The following is a 25,768-nucleotide window of genomic DNA, read 5'->3' on the forward strand; positions in this document are numbered from 1 at the left end:
AGCTCCACTCCAGTATTTCTTGTGGTGCCATACAAGGTGGCGCAAAATTAATAATTAATTTTTTTTTTAATAACTTCTTTATTAAATAAATAAGTAAAAAAAAATCTTTTGAGTGATAAGTATACCGCTCATCCCTCTGATGACTATATCGAAAATAGAGTTCCAGAGATGCTTCGAGAGCTGGATCAACCACCGTCGTAAGTCCCATCCAGTTGATGGGGAGTGCTTTGAAGGCGATAATATTACCTGTGAGGAATAAACTTGTATTTTGAACCTATCTAAACAAATTATTTCAAATTTAATAAATCCGCCCAATTTGTTCAACATTTTCTTTCTCCTTCGCTATCATTTTCTGTTCACTATGAAATTGGCGTGTAAATCCTTTGTTTTCTATTTGCTGGTGCTTCCTCTGCAGTACAAATATGTGCTGCCTGTCTTTACGTTATCCGAAAACACAGTACGCACAACGCAAAGTACGGTGCCACCTGCGAGTGGCTTTTGGTTTTTATGAACAGCTATACACTCGGACTCTTGATTTTGGCTCCTGCTGGGCGTTGGGTGAACATTGTTAGAAAGCATTTTTTCTACTATTTGATCTGCCTTCGAACGACGGCCATTTCTCTCCACCACTACCACATATAACGTACTCCAATGTTATTCAAGCACTTAGCTCAATATTTTCATTTCTCTTCAAATGTTTGACTGTTATTTTTAGCATAGCTGCATCGCTGCCCCCCTTGGCTGACGCTTAGTGTGGAAATTCTGCTCTGGCTTTGTTACGCTCCAACTGAGTTTTTGCTTTCGGGTTGAAGGGAGCAACAATGTGGGAGAGTCAGTCGAGTGCAGTGAAAACAGGATACAAAGGACATTTTTTTATTTTAATTTGACTATCTGAATTTTTGCTGAGGAAGCTTTATAAATAATTTCATTGACTTCAAATACTCTTCTGATAATTACCACGAAATTCAATTATTTATTTCATTTACTCTTCGCAACTGTGCATTTCACTTTTCAGAGCTAGAAGACTCATTTCGAATTCATTAAAATGGCAACGAGACAGAATCAAAACAAATTTACTCCCCACAAATGCCACAAGCTCGACAATGCAACACCAAAATTTTGCCCGTGTTCATTTTGCGTCGCACTTTAGCACGCCCCAAAGTGCTGCAACAATGACAACGCGCTCCAACAGCACCCGGAGCAGCGCACCACCACGAACGACGGTCTCATTGCTGCCTGCCACAAAACGTACTGCAATTAGTCGCATTTACGAGTTGCATGTCGCTTCAATGTAGCGTGTCAATTGTGAGTGCCATTTCGACTGCCCGCTGACTCTTTATTCCACGAAATAAGTGCCCCAAAGAGTATTGCGTTGTATACAATAGAGCATAGCACCATAGTGGACGGTGCGGTCGGATATACTAGAATGGAATTTGGTGCAAGAAATTGCGAATTCATTGCGGCTGCGGGCTGCGCGCAAGTACTGTGGTTGTGAATCTGGAATGGTGGCTTTTAATCAGGTGAAATGCAAGGCACCTGTGGTGTTTCGTAAATTCGATAAGTGTTGTACTTTTAATTCGCGTAGTGCAGCAGCTTAAATCCTAATAGAACAGTTGTTATGCGAGCGTTAATGCTTGAATGGGTAGAAATGAGGTAATGGTGCGTCGATCAAACACCTTTTTTACGGTTGTTTGGTATTAATAAGAGAGGAGAGAGTTTTTTATGCATTACATTTTCTCTTATTAGTTTGTACTTTAGCTTTGGTTCCGACGCGTATAGTGGCCAACGAAGGCGAATGGAAATCGACCTATAAAATTTGGTGACAAAAGCAGATACACGGCATTAAAATACTTTTTGGTTACAAGTCTTCGTTGACTTACGCATTGTTGAGAAGCTTTCCGAAACTCTTGGTGAGATGCTATTTACGGTAAGTCTTGCGCTACCAAGTAAACCGACTCTAAGTAGCAATGAATGGGACCCAAACAGTTTGAGACGTGTTAATGCTTGATGCTTCCTGCGTTTCTTCCCATAAAGCGTTTTGATTTTACTCTCTAACATATCTCGAATACATGCCTGAGTGCCGTCTATACAATTTCCTTAGTAACAGTTATTAGGCATGAAACACCAAATTTAAAAAAAATGTTTTCTAATATATACATAGCAGTCACCGCTCGGCAGGCAATGGCAAACCTCCGAATGTATTTCTGCCATGAGAAAGCTTCTCGTAAAACCCCATCTGCTATTCAGAGGGGACATAAAAATCCGTAGTTCCCTTCAATTGTGGAAAAACACTAATCTATTAATCGACTTAATTTAAACATTGCGTATGAAATTAAACTCCGGAACAAAAGCGCTTCATGTTAGTTTCAAAGGCAAAATAATACTTATAATTAATAAGCATTTCCACTTTCCTTCCTGCTTCGGTAATTCATTACGCAGCTGCAATAACTACTTCTACACAAGAACACGAGTGCTAACAGCTCAATAATTAGTTTGTCCAGAAAATGTAAATGATTGGCAACGATGATAAAATTGCCAAAGCTCCACTGTTTTTCCCTTGCGAGCACAATTTTCCGTTTGAGTCGCATAGAAGACGAATACAGTAGGAGTGGCAGCAAGCAGTGGCTGAGCTGGGAGAAGCAATTTTCTTCTATAACCCACGCACCGCTCAGCCTCTCTCCAAGCGGATGATGCGCTCAAGGGTTGAAGGACAATACAGTGTAGAAATCTCAGTTCAATGGCTAAGGGAATGTATAAAAGCTGACGACCAAATAACTGCATCTTAGCTGTGGGACGAGACGTGGGTCGAGGAAAAAAATGCGGCAGCTGAAGCTGATGAGCCAACCAAGCCGAAAAGCAAATGATTTTCTTGTGGTTATGTTGGAAGGATTTTTGGTGTATGAGTGAATGCGTGTGAGTGCGGTTTTTTTTGTGGCATTTTTGGTGGTATTTGTCTGCACTAACACAGCAATAAATGTGTGTACGTATATATGTATCTACTTGTATGAGAGAGCGAGGAAAATTAAAACCAATAGCGATTTTTGCAAGCGCAGCGCATTCAAGCGAAACCAGTCCACAGAGGCTGGCAATGCATACACAAGCTTTCGCTTGTAAGGCGGGTGAGGCAACAAACCGTTGCAAGGCAGTTATATGCGCAACGCTATGTGACAAAACGCTTGACTAGGCCAAGGCGGTGCAGCAGCCACAAAAGAAACCTATTAAACTTTAATGCGATGCAAGTGAAGACATAACAGACACGAAAGCAAACGAAAAGTCAAATGCCTGTAAGAAAATTTTAGTTAATTTTTTCTGATTAAAGGTTGAATTATTTGGATACTAGTGAAAATAAGGCGAAAAGGTGGTTACGAGTTTAACAAAGCGCGCCAGTCGGGAAGCCGCTGGATCTTTATTCGCTGCGTTTTATGTCGCAAAGTTCATACAGCTTATTGTTCCATCGCCTACGATACTCGCCGCTCCCAACGTGGAAAGTTCTAAAAATCTTCCGCTGAATCTTTCTCTCAAACACTCCAAGGGATGCCTCATCGTCTAAGCTTCTGCGTCATACGTTAAGACGGGCATGATGGGAGCCTTAGTTTTGTTCGACGAGAGAGGGCTATTTCTATATCTGCTAACTACTCTTTCGTATAGTTATTTTTTATTAGAAATAAGTATTGCCAGAAATTTACTCTTATCTCCCTAGCTTAGCAATGCATTTTAGTAGATATGATTTTAATATTATATTTCATGTGGCCTCAACACACATTAGAATCACTTACGACATCGCCGTGAGTTGTGGTGCTGTATTGTCTTGGCAACCTTCAGTTTCGACGAGTTTTCACTCAGGGTTGCCATAAACAAATTTGTTGAAAAGCAATTGAGATGCTAATGTTTGCTTAGTTACATTATTTGCTTGTCTTGTTGTAGTTGTAGGAGTACTTGGCTTTGTTGGCAAAGAATGTGCTGATGGTGTTGCATAACTGCTTAGCTAGGCGCTGGCGTGCGCTACAAGCGGCTGTCAAATTAAAGGCTCGGCAGCGTGCAGTAAAGAATGAATTTTGAATGAATCAAGGGAGTGGAAAATAATGTTCTTTTGATATTAATTTCCAGCGAAAGCTGAGAGATTTTTGGGGTCTTTGTTCATTAATAAAAGTGTCGTAGCCTTTACACCTGCTTACTGCCACTTAGTTCGGTTAGTAGAGTTTGGCACAGAGCTGACATATACGCAAACATCTATTTTTTTGAAAATATGTATATTTTGTTTCCAAAATTTTATTAGTAATAGGAAATAATCCATGAATTTGATTAGGGCAATTTGATTTCATAGCAAAAGAAGCAGTGCCCCGATCGATGGAGTCGGTTTGGATTTATTGCAGTTTGAAAATGATTTGTTTATTTTTTTTAACGCATTTTGGCCCGTAGGTGGGTCTCTTTTTTTTATATAATTTATTTTGAAGAAGAGCCTTTCTGGAGAAATTAGCCTCCAGTTAGAAAAAATCTAGTGCAAGTTGCGGGCATCTGCGCATAGCTATTAGCTTACATATGTAAGTACATATTTTCGGACTCCATTTTATAAGGTATAGAGAAAAGATATGCAACATAGGCCTAGCCATGCTAACTCTTTTTTAAAGTGAAACTTCTTAGGCGTCGATGGACGAGCGAGAATGAAGAGTAAAATTTCAAGGCCATGCAGCGTGTTGGGCATTTTCGTCCCGCGAGAGAGAAAAAAGATGTAACGTAGAGGAAAAGGAGAGAGAGAGATATACCTTATATATATCTTAGATACACTTTAGGCTATTTTTCCTGAGTTTTTCCTTGTGGTTGCTAATTTCTAGTGAGAAATAACACTACCTACTTTTTGCACGTGTTTGTTGGTGCAAACTTGTAGGAATTATATTTTTGGAGCCTACTTTTTGGCGTTATATTTTCTTGGTGCCTACTGTTTGGGCCGTTTTCAGGTTCCAACTTGTTTGTCGTTTTTTTTGGTGCCTACTTTTTGGCGCTTATTTCCGTTTCCTAGAGCTTGTGCGTACTATAAAGTGCTATCCATTCCGGCGTCCGATTTATTGGTATTGCCTTGTGGCAATTCGTGCCGTTGCTGCGGTCCTGGAATCGCTGCGTTTGAGCGGGTGATAAACGCACGGAGTAGTGCGCGTTGTTGGCATGGTTTGTGTCCGGCGTTTACCGACACCGATCGAGCTTTCTCCGTTTTTTGTAAATTTTGTCTATTTGCATTCTCTGCAAATGTGGTAAATTTATTTAGATATATATTCTTTCTCTCTCTATCTCTCTCTCTCTCTCTCTCTCTCATTCTCTCTCGGGTCTGTCCCCCTTTTTCTTTGCCTGCCTTGAACGTTTCACTTCTGTTATGTGTACTACACTACACGCACTTTTTTTACGTAGGAATATATTTTTATTGAAGTTTAGATTAAGAAATGTGAAAAAAAGGACCGAATGCTATTATCGAAATTTTATTTTGCAGCTGCCAGGCATATATACCTTATAGGTATATATATAATTTAAAGTTCATTAAAAAGTATTCTTATACCTTTTAGGGACTTTTCATTCATTTTTGCCATACACAATTCTATAATTTTATTTTTTGCGGGGCAAGGCCCCATATCGTTGGTTGCATAGCAGCTAAGTGATTACGAATATATGTATATATGTACATGTGTATATGTATTTCTACACACATATATGTATATGTACATACATTCATGCCGAGCCATACCCTTGACTTTTTATCAACGTTTGCTCCCTCGCATTGCCGGCAGCGGAATACCGTCGACAAGCGGAAAGCGGCAGGATATGCACTACATAGGCGTATATGCATATGTGCGCATGTGTATGCTTAGGCATGAAGATTTTAGTATTACTACGAATCGGGCGACCTCTGTAGAGTAGAAACTGTGCAATTATTAATAATAAAAAAACTCAAGGCTTTAAAACTTCTTTTTGAAATATTTTTGCTTAAAGAGGAGTGGTGTGTGATTGTGTTGAGGTGAATCTAGGTTTATTTGTCGAGCATTGAAGCCATACTGCTTCGGAGGCTATTAAAGTCTATGGATGCCAGACAGATTCCGACTTCCACATGATTTTAACGCAAAGGTAAAGAGCGTGTAAGCACTATAAAATTTATAAATTATTTCGTAAGGAAGTTGAGAATTACAGCCACGTGTTCGCGGGGGATCAAATAGTAAGCACATTGCGCCTTCCTTAAATATTTCAGAGGAAGACTAAAGGATAGCTTTAAAACATTAATTTCTTACCCAAATAATTATTATTGAAAAAGATCTGCGTTACAAATGGAGAATGCCTAGAGAACGCCTGAGTGTTGAATGTTTGAATGAAAAAGACGTCTTGTGCTTTGGAGAGTAGTTTTTGCACAAAGGATTGGGTCAGGCGAAAATAAAACTGCTAAAGAATGACCTGAGGAGTAGAGGGTGGATCCATACAAATAGCTTCTTCTTCTTCTTAATTGGCGCTATAACCGCTTACGCGATTTTGGCCGAGTTTAACAAAGCGCGCCAGTCGTTTCTTTCTCGTGCTAACCGGCGCCAGTTGGACACACCAAGTGAAGCCAAGTCCTTCTCCACCTGATCTTTCCAACGCAGAGGAGGCCTTCCTCTTCCTCTGCTACCACCAGCTGGTACCGCATCGAATACTTTCAAGGCCGGAGCGTTTGTATCCATTCGGACGACATGACCCAGCCAACGTAGCCGCTGGATCTTTATTCGCTGCGCTATGTCTATGTCTTCGTAAAGCTCATACAGCTCATCGTTCCATCGTCTGCGATATTCGCCGTTGCCAACGTGCAAAGGTCCAAAAATCTTACGCAGAATCTTTCTCTCGAACACTCCAAGCGTCGCTTCATCGGATGTTGTCATCGTCCACGCTTCTGCGCCATACGTTAGGACGTTACAAATAGCTAAATAGCTGAAAAGCATAGGGAAGGAGTATAGAGTTTTTTTTTTTACTTTTTGTCACCTTCTACCATTGAGTCAACCAAATGTTTAAAATTGTTTGAAAATTCCTTTTTCCTGGCGGTCGTTTGCATTTACTCCATATAAAAAAAGAATTTCGAGCAATTGTTAGATGGTAGAAAACTCATATTACCGTCAACAAAAAAAAAAAACTATTAAAAGCCAGTGCAAATTTTGAGCCACCTTAAACTGTCACAAAATTATTCCAGTTTTTTGTAAAAATGCACACTAAAAAGTTTGAAATTTCGATCCAAATATGTTGAATCTTTTTAAATTTTGCACAAAGTTTGAAACTTTGAGTTGTATGGATTTTGCTGTAGTACGAACTACATTTGTATAATACAAAAAAATTAAATAGGAAGTAAAGAAATAGTCAAAATGTCGCACTGCTATTATTGCGAACACAGGGTATGTATGTATGGGTAAATGAATGTCTTCATGTGAAGCTATGAATTTCACTGTTCCTTATACTTTTCCCCATTTATGACATTTATTTATATACATTATTGGAGTTTATTTGCACAACGCTTGTTGCCAATATTTATGTCGCTATTTATGAATAACACGAAAGCCAATCTGGCGTACATCCAAAGCACATCCTTTTCTGTATAAAAATGAGTCTTGCTTCCATACTTTTTATGTCCTTTTTTATCTTTATTGCTTTTTGCTTCTGTTGCCGCTTTTCAGTTAATTTTTTTTATAATCGTTTTAAATTTTTCTCGTTCTTTCATTTTCCTTTTTCTCACCTTTTCTCATTCGTGGCGCAGCTCTGTGATATTCTGGGTTGTGTTGCATGTTCTGGACATTGATTGACTTATGTAAAGCGATGCACTGCCGTCAAGATTATGAAGCTGCCAGCAGTGTCGTCTTACATTTGCTGTAAATATCGAGGTGGTTGCCGTTGCGTACGCTGCGATTGGCATTGAACTTGGAAATGGTAGACGTTACGAGTTCATACAAATCACAGATAGCATTGGCATGTGTATAAGGATAAATTCATAAATACTTATGCAAGTAGCTTTTTATTGGTAAATTCAACACGAGGTGCGACCGCGTGCTGTACGCTGTGCACTCAGACAGGTCATGCTCGTAAAGTTCAAGTTTAGCTAATGCAGATACTCGTACTTAGATACACACATCCGTATACAAGTTGGCGCAAATTTGCTCACCCTATCGGAAGATTTATAATTTCTGCAAATGGCAGCGTATGTTCATCTCAATTGACACTTGTGAAATAGACAGCCGCGGTATACAAACGGACGAGCAAGGAAGCGCGTAAAAATCGAAATAAAGGTTTCTATCACTCAAAATTACCTGCTGTACAAAAAAAATTGTTTGACATCACTTCACCGTAAAACCTGCGCAAACAGCCTTTATAAAACACAACAAGGAAGGGAAGGCATCCTTTTTTTGGTTTTTATAATTTAAAAATACACTAAAGGGGTTTCCAATAACAGGTGTTATCTATCGCTATCGAGAGATGATTAACGATTTTTTATAGCCGGAATTGGATGGTATTGATTTGGACAACGTTTATTTTCAACCAGACGGCGCTACGTGCCACACAAGCAACGAAACCATTGATCCTCTACGGGAAGAGTTTCCGGACTGTCTTATCTTTCGAAGAGGTGATTACAATTGGCCACCGAGATCTTGTGATTTCACACATTGTGACTTTTTTTCTTTCAGACCACGTGAAAGAGAAGGTGTACGCCAACAGCCCAGGGTCGATTTAAGACCTCAAAGATGGAATTCGTGAGGCTATCGAGTATATACGGCAGCCACTGTAAGTGTGGTCGTCATGGTAATTTGCCTTCCTCTTTATAATGAAATAAACATTCGATCATTTATATTAAAAAAATAGCATTTTTCTTTGAATATCAAAATATCACCTCTTATTGGAAAACCCTATATTTTGCTTCACATTAGCATATTTGAAAAACGTTCGAAGCAAAATCTGAAAAAAATTGTAAGTCCGTCTCGTGCTCTTATTCGGACACGGCGGCTGTATGTGGGCCAATGACTCAACATTAAACATTGCCAACACATTTAGAGTTAGGGAAAAATTGTTATGAAAGTCAAAGGGGTTTCAACGTCTTTCATGCCAAAGCCGTCCCTTAGACCAGCAAAATCCAATGGAATTTTCATTCATCAAAGTAGAACAAAGTGAGAAAAGACTGACTGCAGTAAAAATACGAAGCAAAGTAATATTAAAAAATGAACGCGATGATTCAACAATGCAGTCTGTTGTGGCCGATGCAAACAAATCATTATTTCCTGTTGCAACGAAGGGCACAGAGAATAGCAAAGTAGCAAAAAATGAATGAAAGCTGTTACATATTTATTATAAGCTGTGATAACACTAATTACAAAAACTACAAAAATACTAATTACAAAAACAGCAAGCGGGCTTAGTGCTAATTACAGGTGCTTAAGCTAAACAATTGCTTATAAATAAGCCAGCAACGGTACGTTCGCTGGCCAGGTTGGGCAACAATAGCTTCACAGCACAAAAGCATAGGGCCTTGCATTGTTAAAGCATATACCATAGCGCACAAAAGCTCGAGCAGGTCGTGCCGAACTGCAAGTGCGGTGGCAACACAAATAACCAACTAAAACAAATATTTCTGTATGATTTTTACGAGTATTCATGGCAACATTCATTATGACTAAATATAAAATTTAAATTAAACCACAACAAAGCTGTTGCGATGTTGGTGGCGCAATGTGGCGCGGATGGCGAAAGGATCAAGTGCGCTACTGTTGCTAAAATATAATAACTCGTATGTAGAGTTCGCGCAATTAAAATAATGAAAAGAGGGGGAAAATGTGTGATAATTGTGGCAGCCACATTTGCTAACCCACACACTCACACATACACATTTATGTACAATGTAACAACAACAACTGACAACAAAGAGTGTGTATTCGAATTGCTATTAGCGCGTCTAATCCGACTCAACCACACTCACGTATACGTTCACTTCAAAGCACACGCAGTCCCACACACACTCATACACATACATGTGGAAGGGGTGAAAGTGAAAAGTTAAGCGTCTGAGCAATTTGCCGCACGCTTTGCGGCACTGGGCTGTTGTTACTGTTACAGCGGTTTTGGGCTGTTGTTACTGTTACTGTTGCCGCTTCATAGGCAGATTAACGTCTGCAAATCAGCTTTGCAGTAAGTCAAATGGCTCTTGGAAACGGTAAGCTGTGTCCAACGGTTGTTGATTGCGGTCAAATGCATTGTTGTTTCTGCACTTTCTAGTTTTTAATTTTTTTTGTGTCTTGGGTTATCAGCTTAGCGTTATGATTTTGAACCGTTTTTTTTTTGTTTTTGTTTTTATTGTTTTTGAGGTGCGTGAGAAGTGTTTCAATGACTTCGCACTTACAGCGACCGTCGCCAACTGCGTCGAATGGTGCAGCCACTAAAACAATCCCTTCTCCTCTTCTGGGGAGACTCCCTTCCTGGAACTACCTTGCATTACTTTGGGAAGGCCCAGAACGGTGTCCAATACTATTCACCTACGTCTGGGTTTACCATATTTGTAGCTATAGGCTCGTATTCTAATGTCTCAGTGCCGTCATACCAGTGGTATGTGTGGCATGCTCTCAGGTTCCTCTCACATGGGCGTATGTATATTATATGCTATCGAGGTTTCTTTTGCATCTGCAGCAAAGAAGATGTTGCGGTAATATTATACCGTCTTATACTGTCATGAGCACATGACTCCACCGTCTGTTATTTGTCGTCAGTTCGTAGACAGTCCACCTCCTATCGGGATTTTTTGATTTGTTTTTCCCTGCGATTTGCACTGCAACTCCGCGCATTGCAGGTGCAGCATTATCCTCTTTGCAAAACTTTTAACTGCGTTCCAACAGTCATGTGATGCACACATTATTGATTAAGCTATGTGGGCTTAGCTGTTCGCCCAAGATTGACTCAAGCGTCCGGCGTGCTTCGTTGAAACGATCGCCGTAGAAGAAAACCTGCTTCGCACTTTCTATTGCATTGTTGCAGTTTGGACAGCACGAAGTGCCCACCATATGAAAACGAGGGAGGTACTTCAAGAAACATCCGTGGCCGCTCAATATTTGGGTTAAATAGTAATCTACGTCACCGTGTCTTCTGGTCACCCATTGGCTAATTTTGGTGATAAGTCTATAGGTCCAACGCCCGTTAACAGACGAGTCCCATCTGCTTTCCCATTTTTCTAACGAATGCAGGCGTTCTGCAGCTTTCACTTCAGTTGTTCGCTTTACTCCTGGTCTATCATAAAGTTTACATGATGTTGAACCTTTGTGAGACACCAATGCAGTATACTTATCGAGTTGACAGGACGCGCGCTAGTTAACAAAAAAAAAAAAAACACAGAAGCGACTACTTGCTCTACTTGCACTCCATTTCGTATATTAAATGTATTTTCCAAGCGGCAATGCCTTACCTGCCACAGATCATGAAGAACTCAAACTCTTGTAGTCTTTGGCTAAAAATACGAGGCCGATTTTTCAATCACTCAGGCTGATTTATCCATTTTCACTTCAGGTCTATAAAAGAGAAAATAGTACATAAATTCTGCCGATTAACATTTCATAATCGGGTTGCCTTGTTAAACATTTAAATTATTTTTTAATTCTAGAGAAACTAATATTTTAACACTAAACGCTTTGTTATGGTTTTTCTTTCGAATTATATAAGAAAAAAAATAGTGACAGTTCGGAAATAATTGTTTTTTCTTTCTGATTTCATTACCTAGTGTAGGCAGAACTTTTTTATTCGACCGTAGAGTCGACTTGTAGAGTCAACATCTTGGAACGAGTTCAATACATTTCAATCTCATTTCCCATTCAAAAATTTGCATATTCCAGAGCCAGCCAACTAATTGCCAAAATCTCCAAACATCTCACCCAGTGCATAAGATTAATTTGCCGGCTGCAGACCCCAGAAACCGCGGTTAAGCAATTGAAAATCGTTTACACTGAAAACTTGTAGGCATCGTGATGGTCATTGAATTTTTATGTTGCCTTTTACCGCCCAACCTGCTTCTTCAGCACGACGCCGTCGTCATGCATCCACTGCCCGAAGCAATGCGCGCTCTGACTCACGACTCATGAGTACTTCATTGCAGCCTATTTTGTGCAACAACTCCTGTTCGCTAAACAATTTGCAACTTTGCACCAATCACCGTCTGAGCCAAAGCTAGCGTTAGCAGGTTAGAAAGGCGGATAGATGGATGGACGATTGGTGATGAAACTTCCAGCCAAAAAGTTTTTAATTATTTCTCGTTATATTGAGGGAGAGTAGAGGATGCTGGCAGCAGCAAGTAGGCTATATGTTTTTGACTGCTGTGGCTGTCACGTGCCGTATAAAATTGCAAAGCCCAGTGGAAGGCAGGACAACTGGACATAGAAGCGAGAAATTGCGGAAACTTGCAGAGACCTGTCGACTGTGCGTGGCAAAATCAGGCCACAAACTTTTTATGAGAGCAGCCAAAGCAGTGACGGAGGGGGCAGAGAGCAGGCAAAGTAATAAACAAACACAGAAGAAAAAATCTGCAGCCTATTAGACGACCTTGCATACGCGGCCCAAAGGCGGCAGAGGTAGAAACGAGTTGGAGGGGTGGCGACACAAGGCGAGAGCTGCTGCTGGTTTAGCATATTTTTTATGCGTATCGAAATTGAAACGGGGCACGCTTAATAATGGCGTATTGCGTAGCACAAAGGACGAGACACAAAAGCTACCAGAAGCATTAGAAAAAATAAAAAGACAGACAAAGCGGCTAATCGGCGCAAGAGCGGTTTGAAGTGAAAATGCGCCAAAGCGAGCGGAGCTGGGAATGCCAATTTAGCACTAAAAGATAATAGAAAGCTAAGGAATCACACACAGACAATAGTAAAAATAGGTATATGCAGCAGAAAGCAAAAGTGGAAAGCAAAAAAAAAATGTAAAACAAAACGAAACGCAACTGCGCCGTTCGAGGGCTGTACAATAACAAATGGTAATCAAAAGTCGTTCAGAAGTGGTGACGAGTGGCGGCTGCCTTTTTGAATACGTTGATAAAATTTCGTGCTTGCCCAGGGAGGGGAGCGTAAGCGGAGTTGTGTGGCACACGAGCTCTTGGCGGTGAAATGAAATTGAAAAACTCACACTGAAAGCGAAATTGGAGAGCATAAATGAAAAACGTGTTAATGGGGAAACGCCAACTTGATACGCTTCGGAAGGAGCGAACGAAACGGCGAAGTGGATGAAAAGTGGTGCAAATGTTGGGGAAAAAATGTCCATATGCCTTTTGAAGCACAATCAATTGAGGTATGAATTTTGAACAAAAACGCAGTGCGTGATACAACAATTGCCCAACAAACACACAAACCAATGCACTCAAGTGTTGCAGCTATGCTTCCTCAAAAGCACTCGAAACGCGCACAAGATGCTAACAAAGCAAATTCTCTGTCCAAACAAAGCAATTTAAGTCCAACAATTATTTCCATTTATTGTCCACATTGCCACCAAGCAGCTCATTCAATCCCCACAAATTGCATCCTTTGTCTTTTGCAAATTCCCCATTGTTAGGAATTTCCCTACCACATGCCACACGGCGCTCGATTACAAATCACCAAGTGTATAGTTATGAGTATTAAATGTGTCTAGTTGCATGCAACAAACCGGTAGTTCGAGCAAACTACAATAATAGTTGCAATCTTTCAAATTAAGTGCGACAATGCTACCATCAAGACACCCCGCCCCGTGCAAATCTTGTAACTTTTCTCCAACTGCTTGCAATGCACCGCCCTCTGACCCATCTACTCTTTCAAGTGCAATAAATTTTGCACATAATAGCGCCTGGGCTCCCAAGCACACTGCTGCGGCCAGCTGTGGCCAACACAATTGCCTACCTTTCGTTTGGCATAAAGCAGCGCAGTCCGGGAAGCCTCAGCAGGCGCAGCAGTCTCTCATAATGAATGCAGTCAACTGGCGTTTTTGCCTATCCGTGCAACGGAGTATTGAAAGATGTGAAAAGCTCCTATAGTTGGTGGTGCCAGCAGTGGAGAAGCATCAATAACAAAGGCTGCGGAAACATCCTCTGTTGACACCTCAGCACGCTTTAGCTATTCTTCATATTGATTATGAAATAATCCAGAAAAAAATTGTTTGAGGCTTAATTAATAAAGCAGGACGTAGCTAAAGCAGGCATATCCTTAAAATTCTAAAGACGACTTCGAACGGACATCGAAATATCGACCGACAAGCTGCTAACAGTGAGAGCGGCATCATTCATCATCATTGCTTCCTTGAATCATCCTGGCCATCTCATCCGATTACTGGATATCGCCTGCATCTACTTCCAGCTTAACTTGACTTGAGCCGTCTCGCGACTAACAGTTCTTTACCAGGTTTCTCTTTTCCTGTCACACGCTCTTCCTTTCGCTGTGAGTGGGTTTCATTCCATTGCCTTCTTCGCTAGGTTACCGCCTTCTTTGCGTGTGTGACCAATCCACTTCCTTTTCTGTCTTCTAATTCACATGTCTAGCGACTCCATATTTGTTTTTTCGAGCAATTCCTTGTTTGGCATTATTTTTGCCCAGAAAATTCGGAATATAATCCTAAGACAGCTTTGACAAAACCTAGTAAGCGACTGGTTATAGTGGTGGTGAGCTACTGTGCAGCAGTACCGAAAGCACATTCGATTTGAAGAGTCTTACATTTAAACTGGAACTTTATTCCCTAGCCTGACTATACATTTTCTGTAGTAAATGGAGTAAATACTCTCATTACTTGTAAACAATAATACTAATAGAGAAACGAAAAACCTGAAAGTTGCTTTCATAATCCCCTTCACGGAAAAGTATGGGCAGATTTGTTATCAGCAAGCCTGAAACATAGACAAAGGCAGCTGTCTGAGTTCAATTGGTGGACATATTTGATATTTCTGAAACTTAACAAAGCTCTTAACTGTTGTTAAGTGAAAGGAAGCTATTAGCACACATTTTGCAACCAATTGAATGCAACCAATTAAAAGTCAGTTCCTCTCCCTTTCGTATTATACAATGCTTTCTGTCAGTTTTTTGTTCGCTTAAATTTTTTTCACTTCGAGTATCTTTTGGCCTGTACTCTCGGTGCCGACTCCAATCATGTGCAGTCTGAATATCCCCAACCGCACAATGGTCAGTTGTTTTTGTTTAGTCGGCGTTACCTTAGTGAGCAACACAATAACAAATCGGCAGCTATAGAAATCAGAAAGCATTCATTTTTCCCTTTACTTTGTCTGCTTATTTCCATTTATTCTGTTTAGTGGAGTTCGGTAACAGTGCACATACACCGAACTAGGAGCAACAGGAATAAAGATATTTCTTTTATTTTCAAAAATTTTAATAGTAACTTCGTTCAATAATGTGTGTGACTAATTAATTAAAACACATTTTTTTGCCAAAACTCGTTTTTATTCATCAACATAGCCCCCTTTTAGGGAGATACATTCATTCCAATGTTTTTCCTATCTTTTGATACCGCCTTTGTAAAACGATTTTTCTTTGCCTTCAAAATAGGCCTCAGTTTCGGCGCTACTTCATCATTTGAGCCAAATCTCTTACCACGGAGCATCTTTTTGAGGTCTGCGAAGAGCCAGTAGTCGCTGGGGGCCAAATCTGGAGAATACGATGGATAGGGAAGCAATTCGAAGCCCAATTCGTTCGATTTTGCCATCGTTTTCATTGATTTGTGACACGGTGCATTGTCTTGGTGGAACAACACTTTTTTCTTCGCCATATGAGGCCGTTTCTTTGCGATTTCGTCTTTCAAACGCTCCAATAACGCTATATAATAGTCGCTGTTGATGGTCTGCCCCTTCTGGAGATAGTCGATGAATATTATTCCATGCGCATCCCAAAATACAGACGCCATAATCTTGCCAGCCGACTGCTGCGTCTTTGGTCGCTTTGGGCGGCTTTCACCGGCTGCATGCCACTCAGCAGACTGCCGATTTGACTCTGGAGTGAAATGGTGGATCCATGCTTCATCCATTGTGATGTACCGACGCAAAACCTCCGACTTATTTCGCGTAAACATGTCCAAACAGCTCTTTGAATCATCGATTCGTTGTTGTTTTTGCTCCGGTGTGAGCAAACGCGGCACCCATTTGGAAAACACCTTTTTCATACCCAAATGTTCGTGTATTATGGTGTGTACACTGCCTGTTGATATCTTTAGAATGTCAGCAATCTCCCTCACTTTCACTTTACGGTCGGACATAATGATTTTCAGTGTTTTCCGGAATAACAGCGTCATTTGGCCTTCCAGTAGATGGAATGTCATCGGTGTCTGTACGTCCACGTTTGAATTCGGCATACCAATAACAAATGCTTCTTTTTAATGGAGCAGAGTCATAATAATGTTTTTCAAGCCATTCCTGGCATTGAACAGTATTTTTTTTCATTAAAAAACAATGATAAATCAGCACACGGAATTGCTTTGAATTCATTTTTTTTAAAACTCAAAAGTAGCGTCACTTAAAGCACTGTAACTTGTAAACAAATGGTCGGATTAACATATGATTTTGACAGTAAGCCTAAAAAGGTTGCCAACTTTCGAAAATATATTGATTTAGTACACGTGCCGCCATCTATGTGTCAGTCACACACATTATTGAACGTCCTGGTATTAGAAAATAACTCAAATGGTGCATTTGATTAATGGTAGTGATAATAAAGATTTCTGGGTTTCATAGAAAAAAAAAAACAAAACAGTACTCCCAATGGTTGAGTATTTTTTGAAAACTATGATAATTTCATTATTTTTTAACACATTTTGGTCTATGCCTAAGTTTGTACCATTTGTATATAAAAAAAAATTCCAAGAGAGATTATCCTCAAAATACAAAAAAGCATTCTGTGCTTAGTTATTAGCGAACATAAATATTTGTTTTTTTACTTTAGTTTGTAAGATGTAAAAATACTCGTACATATGTATATACATAATTCCCACTTTCAATAAATTTACTGAGGCTTGTTTAGGTTTTTTTTAGATCTCTACCTAGGCTTCATAAAATTATCTTTGTGAAATGTTGAATAGAAAAATTTCCTACTGGGTCGTTTAGAAGTTATGTCTGTGAAAATTTTCAACATTTTAATATTCATATCAAATAATAAGCTTCCGTACCTAGATGCTCCGCTGCATGCCACAAATGAAGTGCGCTTACTTTTGTTTGCTTGTGTGTGTGTGAGTGAGTGTCGTAATTGGTACGTTTGAACTTTGCATAAAAGGGAGATTATTTATGTTCCAAAGTGTGATTAGCATACAGACTAGATGGTGTCTGAAAGTCATTGCCTAATTGGGGTGCGTGGCAGTTATTTGAGATATTTTGAGAAGATTAAGTGAATAAAAAAAGTAGACATTTTTCAAGCAAGTAACTGCGTTGCGAATAAGAGCAGATTAATTAAACCTAAATGTGGCACATACCATATCAAAGTGATGCCCATTTGAAGGCACATCGAAAAGGTAAAAGTTTTCATAACAAAACTCTTTTGGTGGCAGAACTCTGTAGCGAAACGACATTTTGAACAGCTTTACAATTTATCTTCACTTATATCACTTCATTTGCGGTACATTTGCATTTGCATGCAATTTTCGCTCGCCACATTGCAGTCAATATCTGCAGAGTAGCATACCTTAAGGTGGTTTTATTAATGAGCCTCGCTCGATGTATTAAGTAATGCGGGCATTTCTTGTTTTGCTCGAACAGCTGAGCTGCAGCGACAAGGAAGTGAACTACTTACTTCGACTCAGCATCAGGGACAGCATATTTATTGAAAATTTAAATTCCACGAAAGCGAAAGTAGTTCACTTTCTTTGGCGCGACAGAGCGTAAATCGTTTTCTTTTCAATACACAAGATTTGCATTTATTTTTATTCACTTAACGCTTTCCTTAATACGCGCAAACAGTGGCCTGCGATCCAGCCAACAATGGCTTCCTTGCAGCAAGACTTCGTGCATACAAATAACTATAGCCATTTGCCATCTGACAACAACGGCATAGTCGCGCCTGTCGCTTCTGTTGTTGCCGCTCCTCCTACAGGCATCTCGCCGCTTAGGTCCATTTAAATGCGACTACTTTTCCGTTTCCTTCACAGCCATGGGGTCTCCAAACATTGCTCGCTTCGTGTCTGCTGCCGTTATTCACGCCATTAATTCTTTCACCGAGCCACACAAGCCTCACTCCAACTTGTCCAATTGTCAGTGTCACGACCAGCGCGCAACGTGTTGCAAGTAGGGGAGCCCAAGGAAGTGCAAATAAAAGAAAAGTTGAGCAGAGCGCAAGTTCGCTCGTTAGGCTGGGCGCGCGGCCGTCAGACAATTGTGACTTAATGTTCTGCGCTTTAATCCGCTTGCAACGGAGCACCGTTAATGGATATGCCACGTTTATCCACTAGTTGTTGACTGTTGTATCACCAGCCTTGCACAAAATAGCAATAGAGCGCGCATTATTTACATAATGTCGTCTGTATAGCGAATATTTGTAGTATCGTGCAACAAGGCGCAGGCGGAGGATGACCAAGGAATATGATCTTCAAGAGCCGTGGATAAGTGCCATCGAGCATCTAGTGTACCCACATTTTTACATCTGCATATGCATAAACTCATAAGCGGCATGCAAGTAAGCTGCATAAGCGACAGTTTTTAAAACTGCTTTTGCAACATTCTGGAATGACGACTGTTACATGGATGAGAGTAACTCAGTTGCGTACGCGTCTGTATGTAAATAAGTGCATATAAAAATTACAGAAAAAGTGTTTACAAATCAGTAAAATGTTTTATTTATTTGTATGTCAGCTCGTCAACCTTTTTGGAGCTTTTGTGGTTTGTGGCATATCTGAAAGGAATCTCCGAGAGAGCATAATTTCATTCCGTAGCACCAGAAGAACGGTTGGGGAAGCTCACAAAGACACGTCCCGAATTGCGGCCTTTATTACCGAACTATGGACTAAGAGCAGTGCGTGAATGAGATTCCCACGGCGGTTGGTTTTTCCTTGTCGGAACGACCCTGATTTACAACCGACCTGGGACTGCCTAGGGGCGACCGATACTAGGAAAATCTTCTTCTATCATTTGGTGTTTCATGACGGAAGTTTTGAATCTGGACACTACCCAACGGTAGTCACGCACCAATTTATTTGACTACGGCTGCCTGCTGCCACACTTATGCGAAATGCAAAAGTCAACCTGAACACAATCGAATGGCCTGTCCCTTGTGCGAATGTCGTCGTAAATATTAAAGTGCGCTTACTCTAGCGAAATAGATGAATAAAATTCCATTGCTATTTCTATGCGCTCGAGTTGAACGCACTTTGATTTATATTATTAAAAGCTAACAGTAAAAGCAGGGAAAACGTGCACCCCCAGCAAATGGTTTAACCAAGGGGAAAAGGAAGTCGAAGCATAAAATCGAACTGTCACTGCAACTAAAACAGGAAGATATACCCGCCATTAGAGCTTAGGATTGTCAACATGCAACTGGGAACCTGTTAGTCAACAACTGAAATAAGTCAGTAAAAGGAAAATGGGGAACGGTGAATGGTAAATGAAGCTGACAGCTATGATAAGCATTCAATTACATTCTGGTTTCCCGCTTCAGAGCGCGAGCGCATGGCTGAGATGGTGGAGAGTCGCTTGGTTCCCAGTTGATGGCACACGCCCGCACACATAAGCGCAGCTATGTCTTTCAGTTTTCATTGCACTCGTTGACGCTGCATTTGTTTATTGTACTTGCTGTTGGCTCGCTTCCCCCTCCCCCTGGGTCTCCATTGTTAACGCGCATGCAAATCCCAATGCAAATTTCAATTAAAACACAGTAAATAGACTGAGCCAGTGTTAAGCATTGCTAAGCTGTTGTTGACAATTTGTATATACTTGTGTAAGCACATACATGCATACATTAATATAGTAAAAATATTTATTATTTTTTTATCATTTATTTATTATTTATTTATGGCGAGAAAAAGTACTTTCTCTCCATAAATTTTACAAATTCATTCATTCGGTAGCTCGTTCATTTATCACTTTTGCCAGCAACGGAAGCGCAATAAATGGGAAAATCTGTGAAAATCGTTTTAAAATGTATAGTACTGAAAAGTATGCTTCAAAAATCATGCATGCCTACTTGTAGATATGTATGCGCACATATTGGGGTGCCACAATTGAAATGTTTACAATTCACTGCTTACTTAACACTTTTGCTATTTTGTAGTTACACACACACACACACAGATGCACGCATGGGCTCGGGCACAAATAAGCACAATAGCAAGCCGATAGGGCCACATAACCGCCTGGATGCCTAGACGTATGCAATGCACAAATGCGCTTCAGCTCATCGTTTCAAATATGCGCGTTTCTGCGTATTGCGACTTGTGTGCTGTGTGAATTTGCATATTTTCGTTCAAAACACTCGTCCGCTGTTAGTTTTTGCGTGTATGCGGCTGCTCTAAACCTTATTATTGCGCATTTGGATGCGCGTTCTCTGCAAATGAATATGCAACATGCCGCATTACAACGATAAAACACTAAAATACGGCCGAGAGCAACATTTAACGCATGCTAGAGCTTAAACGCCTAAATGTATGTGGTGCATTAAAATGTTATGTTGTGCATTATACATATAACTTTTTTAATATATAGAATTTAAATGCGTGTGCGAGGGTACTCAGCTGCAAAAGTATGTAAGCCTCTAAATGGCGTTGAAATTGGGGAAATTCGAAAGCGTAAGGGATGGCTTGCAAGAGCGGGTGGGTTTAAGTTGAACTCAAATGGCAGTATTAATACTTTATAGAAGAAAATAAGTAAATTATGTAGTGGGAATGCATACTTAGTCCATTATTACATATTTAGGAGAGGTTGGATGGCCTCGCCAGCACAAATAAGTGCGTAAAAATACGCTCGTAGTGCTGTTACTGGGTTATTCGTAAACCTAGAGGCTGAGTTCGTGTGTATAGGTATATAAAAGTCAGATGCTAATGACCAGAAATAATTAGTTTTCATGAAGTTCAAGCGACTACGGGCTTTCAGATGCGATCGATGCGATGCCACTAGGCAGCAAGCAAACACCCTTTTGAAAGGCCAGCAAATGTGAGAAGGCCAATGATGGGATGAACACTCTGGCGTAAGCATCTTAACGGCACAATAGACCTTACAGCATTTATCGATTGTATTATCTGTGTAATTGTCCAGATCAGCTGGAGCAGACAAGCTTAAATATTCCCCAAGCGGTATTGAGTTTTCACTTTCCGTTGCATGTAGATGTTTTTTCTTAATAGAATTTTTAATAGTCTCAATCTTAGAGTCCCGCCTTCCCTAGAGTTATGGTTTTATTTAAGTGGAATAAATTTACTTTTAAGCTGTACAAGTACATCCAAGTTCTAAAATTTTGTTGCACAATTTTATCTGTTAATTTCCAAACTCATAATCTCCATTAAGCTCTCATTACCCTGCTGAATCCTCCATTTGAATGGCATTTCTTCCTCAGCATACGGCAATATCATAGCCTTTAATTGACCGTATATATTAAGCGATCCATTACATTCTCTAGTGAGTGAACAGGGTGATTCCTTTTCCCGAGAAGCATTCCCAAACCAAAGTATTTCCCACGCCATACTTAGTAGGTACGGCACAATACCTATTATTTAATCACTGTGGTTTTGGCCATCTTACTCGCCTTATACTATCTGAATCTCTTATATTATATTTGGATTCATCAGAGAACAACACAGCTTTCCATTTCTGAGCTGCCCTATTAAGATGGGATTTGGCAAATTTAAGTCTTGCTTCCATGTTTTAGGGCGAAATAAAAGGCTTTCTCGGTGGTCGTCGACTGAACAATCCAGCCTCCACTGCTTGTCTTCTAATGGCCCTAGCACTAGCTGGCAAATTTAATTCACTTTTGTTGTAATACGGAGAATCTACAGGATCGCTTTGAATTCTTCTTTTAATTAAGGAGTCATCTTTACCGGAAGTTTTTCATGGCCTTCATCACTTATGCGTTGTGAACACGCAACCCGTTCGTTTAGTTTTCATAAGTTGCGAAATAATACTCCTGTCGGTCGTATACTTTTCGCTAATTTTGTGCTTCTCCAATCATTTGTAATTTTATTTTTATATTCATTGGATAATGTATTTCTCGCTGGTGGCGCTTTAGTTTTGACCATTTCATTTTTGAGTACCATGGATATTTTCAATTGTAGTTTTTTATATTAAAAGTGTTAAATCAGTTTTGTTATGTTTTATTAATGACGAGTGTACAAAAATATGTAATATTTTACGTAGTTTTTATTGAATTATTTGCATTGTTAGAAATCCTGCAAGTGGGGTGCTTTAGTCTTGGTCAATGCTGTATGTAACTATGGACTTGATGAATGAAATGAATTCAAAAATTAAATAAAAAATTCTCTCACTAAAAAATTCTGCTTCACTTCGGAGCAAGATGTACCGTGGTACATGTGCACATTTTCTTAATTTCTTCTAATTTCCATCCTCCTTATGTTCATACACACAAACGAAACACAGGCATGTCTTCTATATACAAATTAAACACGGCGAGAAAATGTCCCACCCGATCATGATTACCTTAACGAAAGTAGTGAAAGTTTCCCTTTTTGGCTGTTAAGTTTAAGCCCAGCCGACGTAGTTTTATTCACTACAAATCCATCGAGGCGTGCACACATATAAAAAAAAGGGAGAAACTAGCATACGCAAAAACAAAAACAAGAATAAATTGGAGCTATCATAATTTTTGGAGGGATGATAATTTTTGGTAAGGCTCTTTTCCACCGACATTTTTCGTTAACACATTTTAAGTAAATTTTAATACAAGTATGTATATGCGTATATACTTTCACCTTACAGAATTTCTTCAAGGCTGTCGGCCGTCAATATTCACTGCCACATCGGATTCATCCACACCTAGGCGTACTCTCATACGTACCATAGCATTATAAAAGTTTTCAAAGTTTTTCAAAGTTCCAAAAGTTTTTGTTTTTCAAAAACCAGTGTTTTGTGAAAATATGTATATGGGTTTAAGCTAACTTTTTGCGGTTCTTTTTGCGGTTCTTCGAGCGGTTGTTCTTGCGGTTCTTCGAACGCTTTATATATATATTATATATGTATATATATATATATATATACATACAATGATTAACAGTTGTTAACTGTTAAAAGCCACAGTTAAGAAAAAAACAAAAAAATAAAAAAAAACGAAATGCTTTTGAATTAAATTAAAATCGAAACTAGTGGATAGTTATTAAATTTTTATGAATTTTGTGAAAAAACTTTCAAATCATGATAGTTAAATAATTGTTGTTTTCTAATTTTTTTCGTGTGCATATATGTATATATGCTAACATTATTAACTTCCTTCAACATAGTTCTTTGCTTTTTTTATTTCCTTTACAACTTTATAAATATTTTATAAATATAATTTTTTTAAATGGAACAGAAATCGAATTAAAAGAAAAAAAAAAGAATTTTAAATAAGTGAATTTATCATAATAAAGGAACAACCTAATATAAATTAAAGCACACAAAATCTAGCAACAACCACACAGCGAGGAGGCCTTCTACGCATCGTTGGACTGCTATGTCGACACCAATATGTAAGTGCAATTGCTAATTCTTTATACTCTTTATTTTATGTTAATATTCACTCTCCCGCTCATTTAAATTCATGTAGACGTATGTATGGAAGTATAGTATGAAGCAATTTGCAGTAATAGTTTTTTTTTGTTTGAGAGAACTTATTTATGCAGAATAATGTACATCCATACGTACGTATACATACTTTGATATTTTCGATTATTGCATTTCGTTCCTTTTGTTTCCTTATATACGTACTTTGAATATTATTTAATATATTTTTTTCGGGTTAATGACCACATATATATATTATAGAAAATGTTGAGGTAGGGCAGTTTTAGTAAGTTAATGTACACCCACAAAATAATGTTAGTACGCCATTGTTTAAAATATACTTATTTTTGATAATTTGTTAATAAATATTGTAATGAAAATGATTTACTAGATTTTTTCATAATTTTGGGTCTGATTTATTTACATCTACAATGGGGCTTTATTTACATCTACAAAGCCAAGGTAGGGTGGGTATAGAGCAGCCACACGACATACACTTGCGCTGCCAGGCTTAAGGATTCCTAGGCCTTTTAGGACTGTAGGTGGAAGTTACGTATGTTGGCAGTTTTTTTTTTATTTTCTCCGTGTGCAATTTATTTAGCTTATCTTGTGAGGCGATAGTTATGATGGTAGCTTGGCTCTGCTGCTGCGTTTCCGAACCCACATACTGAAGCTCCGGGACACAAGCGAGTGCACACGGCGCAGTGACAGACCATCACCATAAGCAGGCCTACCAGAAATCACCTATGGTCACATAACAAAGAACATCTTCAACAATCTTCAATCTCCAGCCAAGCGATATTCTTAAATGACTCATCTTAAAGCATTCATCAAAGACTTCTTGTTTCTCTTAATTTATTGTACCGAGCACCTCAGTGACTGGAATAAGTCAAAATGAATAGAGCTCCATCTACTTTAATCTACTTTAAGGCGCCTTGACTTCGCCACTGCCATCAATGGGGGCTCGTTGACCGGTGATATGTGTCACTTGTTACTTATGCAACCATTAATGGGTATTTTTGTATTACGACGTATATATGTGTATGTGCGCGTGTGTTTCTTAGCATCACCGACGATCGACTGCAAGAATTACCGCCGCTTTATGGCGTCTTACATCATCAACTCACGCACATTTAGAGAATGGGGCGACAACAAGGCTGCTGCGAGAATGTTGCATGGCATGCAGTGTTGTACTATGATCTCATCCAAGTCTACCCCTTGAGCAGGCACACACACAGTCGCACTTGTTTTCGATGCCATCCCAGCAACCTCAATAATACACGCGATTATGGCTGTTGTTGCTAATGGTTAATTAACTTCTGCTGACATAGAAATCGGTATTAATGACAAATAAATGCAAACTACACACACACGCAAAGAGACACACATACATACATGTATATGCAGTGTCCGGCGGCATCTGTGTGATTAATGCAATACTACCACATGTCACGTGTGTGTGTGACCGCTTGCTGCATCAGTTGCTAATCAAGTTGCTGTTTGTTATTGTTGTTTGCCGTTAACACTGCAAGCATACGCTACTAATTGGCTGCACTCGCCGCGTGAGAGATTAGCAGCTGTCGTCCACTGACAGACAGTAAATTTATTTATATGTGCGTGTGTGTGCATGTATGCGTACATGTAAATACGGGGGATGCCTTTTATATTTCGGGATTAGAGAACAAAAACAAATTTTAATCATCGAAAATCACTTTATTGTTTTTAAAAATATTCTCCATGAAGATTTATACACTTTTGCATGCGTTTGAACCAATTGTCGAAGCACTTTTGCCACTCTGAATGAGGTACCTCCAAAACATGCATTCTGAATGCCGCAACCGCTTCTTCAGGTGTCGAAAAACGTTGACCTCTCAGTTTGTTTTTTACGTACGGGAATAAAAAGAAGTCATTCGGTGCCAAGTCAGGACTATATGGCAGATGACCCATTAATTCGATGTTTTGGGTGCTCAAAAACGCAGTTGTTTGAGCCGATGTGTGAGAGCTCGCATTGTCCTGGTGAAGATTGATCCGTCTTTGGCGATTGGTTTTCCTAATTTCTTGGAAGACAACTGGCAAACAAATGGTTGTGTACCAATCAGAATATACTGTTCTGCG

At 39.5% G+C, this 25,768-nt stretch overlaps 1 protein-coding gene across 5 annotated transcripts in view; it reads right to left on the minus strand.

Annotated features, from left to right (window-relative positions):
* Positions 1–25,768, minus strand: part of LOC128859315 (PDF receptor) — a 107,023-nt gene that overhangs the window by 37,861 nt on the left and 43,394 nt on the right. The window contains exon 1 of one of the 5 annotated variants that reach the window (XM_054096219.1): positions 11,429–11,527. The exons of the other annotated variants lie outside the window; for them this stretch is intronic. The gene's annotated coding sequence lies outside the window, so the exon portion shown is untranslated. Of the gene's footprint in view, positions 1–11,428; positions 11,528–25,768 lie in introns of those variants that run through there. 5 annotated transcript variants of the gene reach the window in all.

The sequence above is a fragment of the Anastrepha ludens genome, chromosome 3 (assembly GCF_028408465.1).
Source record: "Anastrepha ludens isolate Willacy chromosome 3, idAnaLude1.1, whole genome shotgun sequence".
Classification (NCBI taxonomy): domain Eukaryota; kingdom Metazoa; phylum Arthropoda; class Insecta; order Diptera; family Tephritidae; genus Anastrepha; species Anastrepha ludens.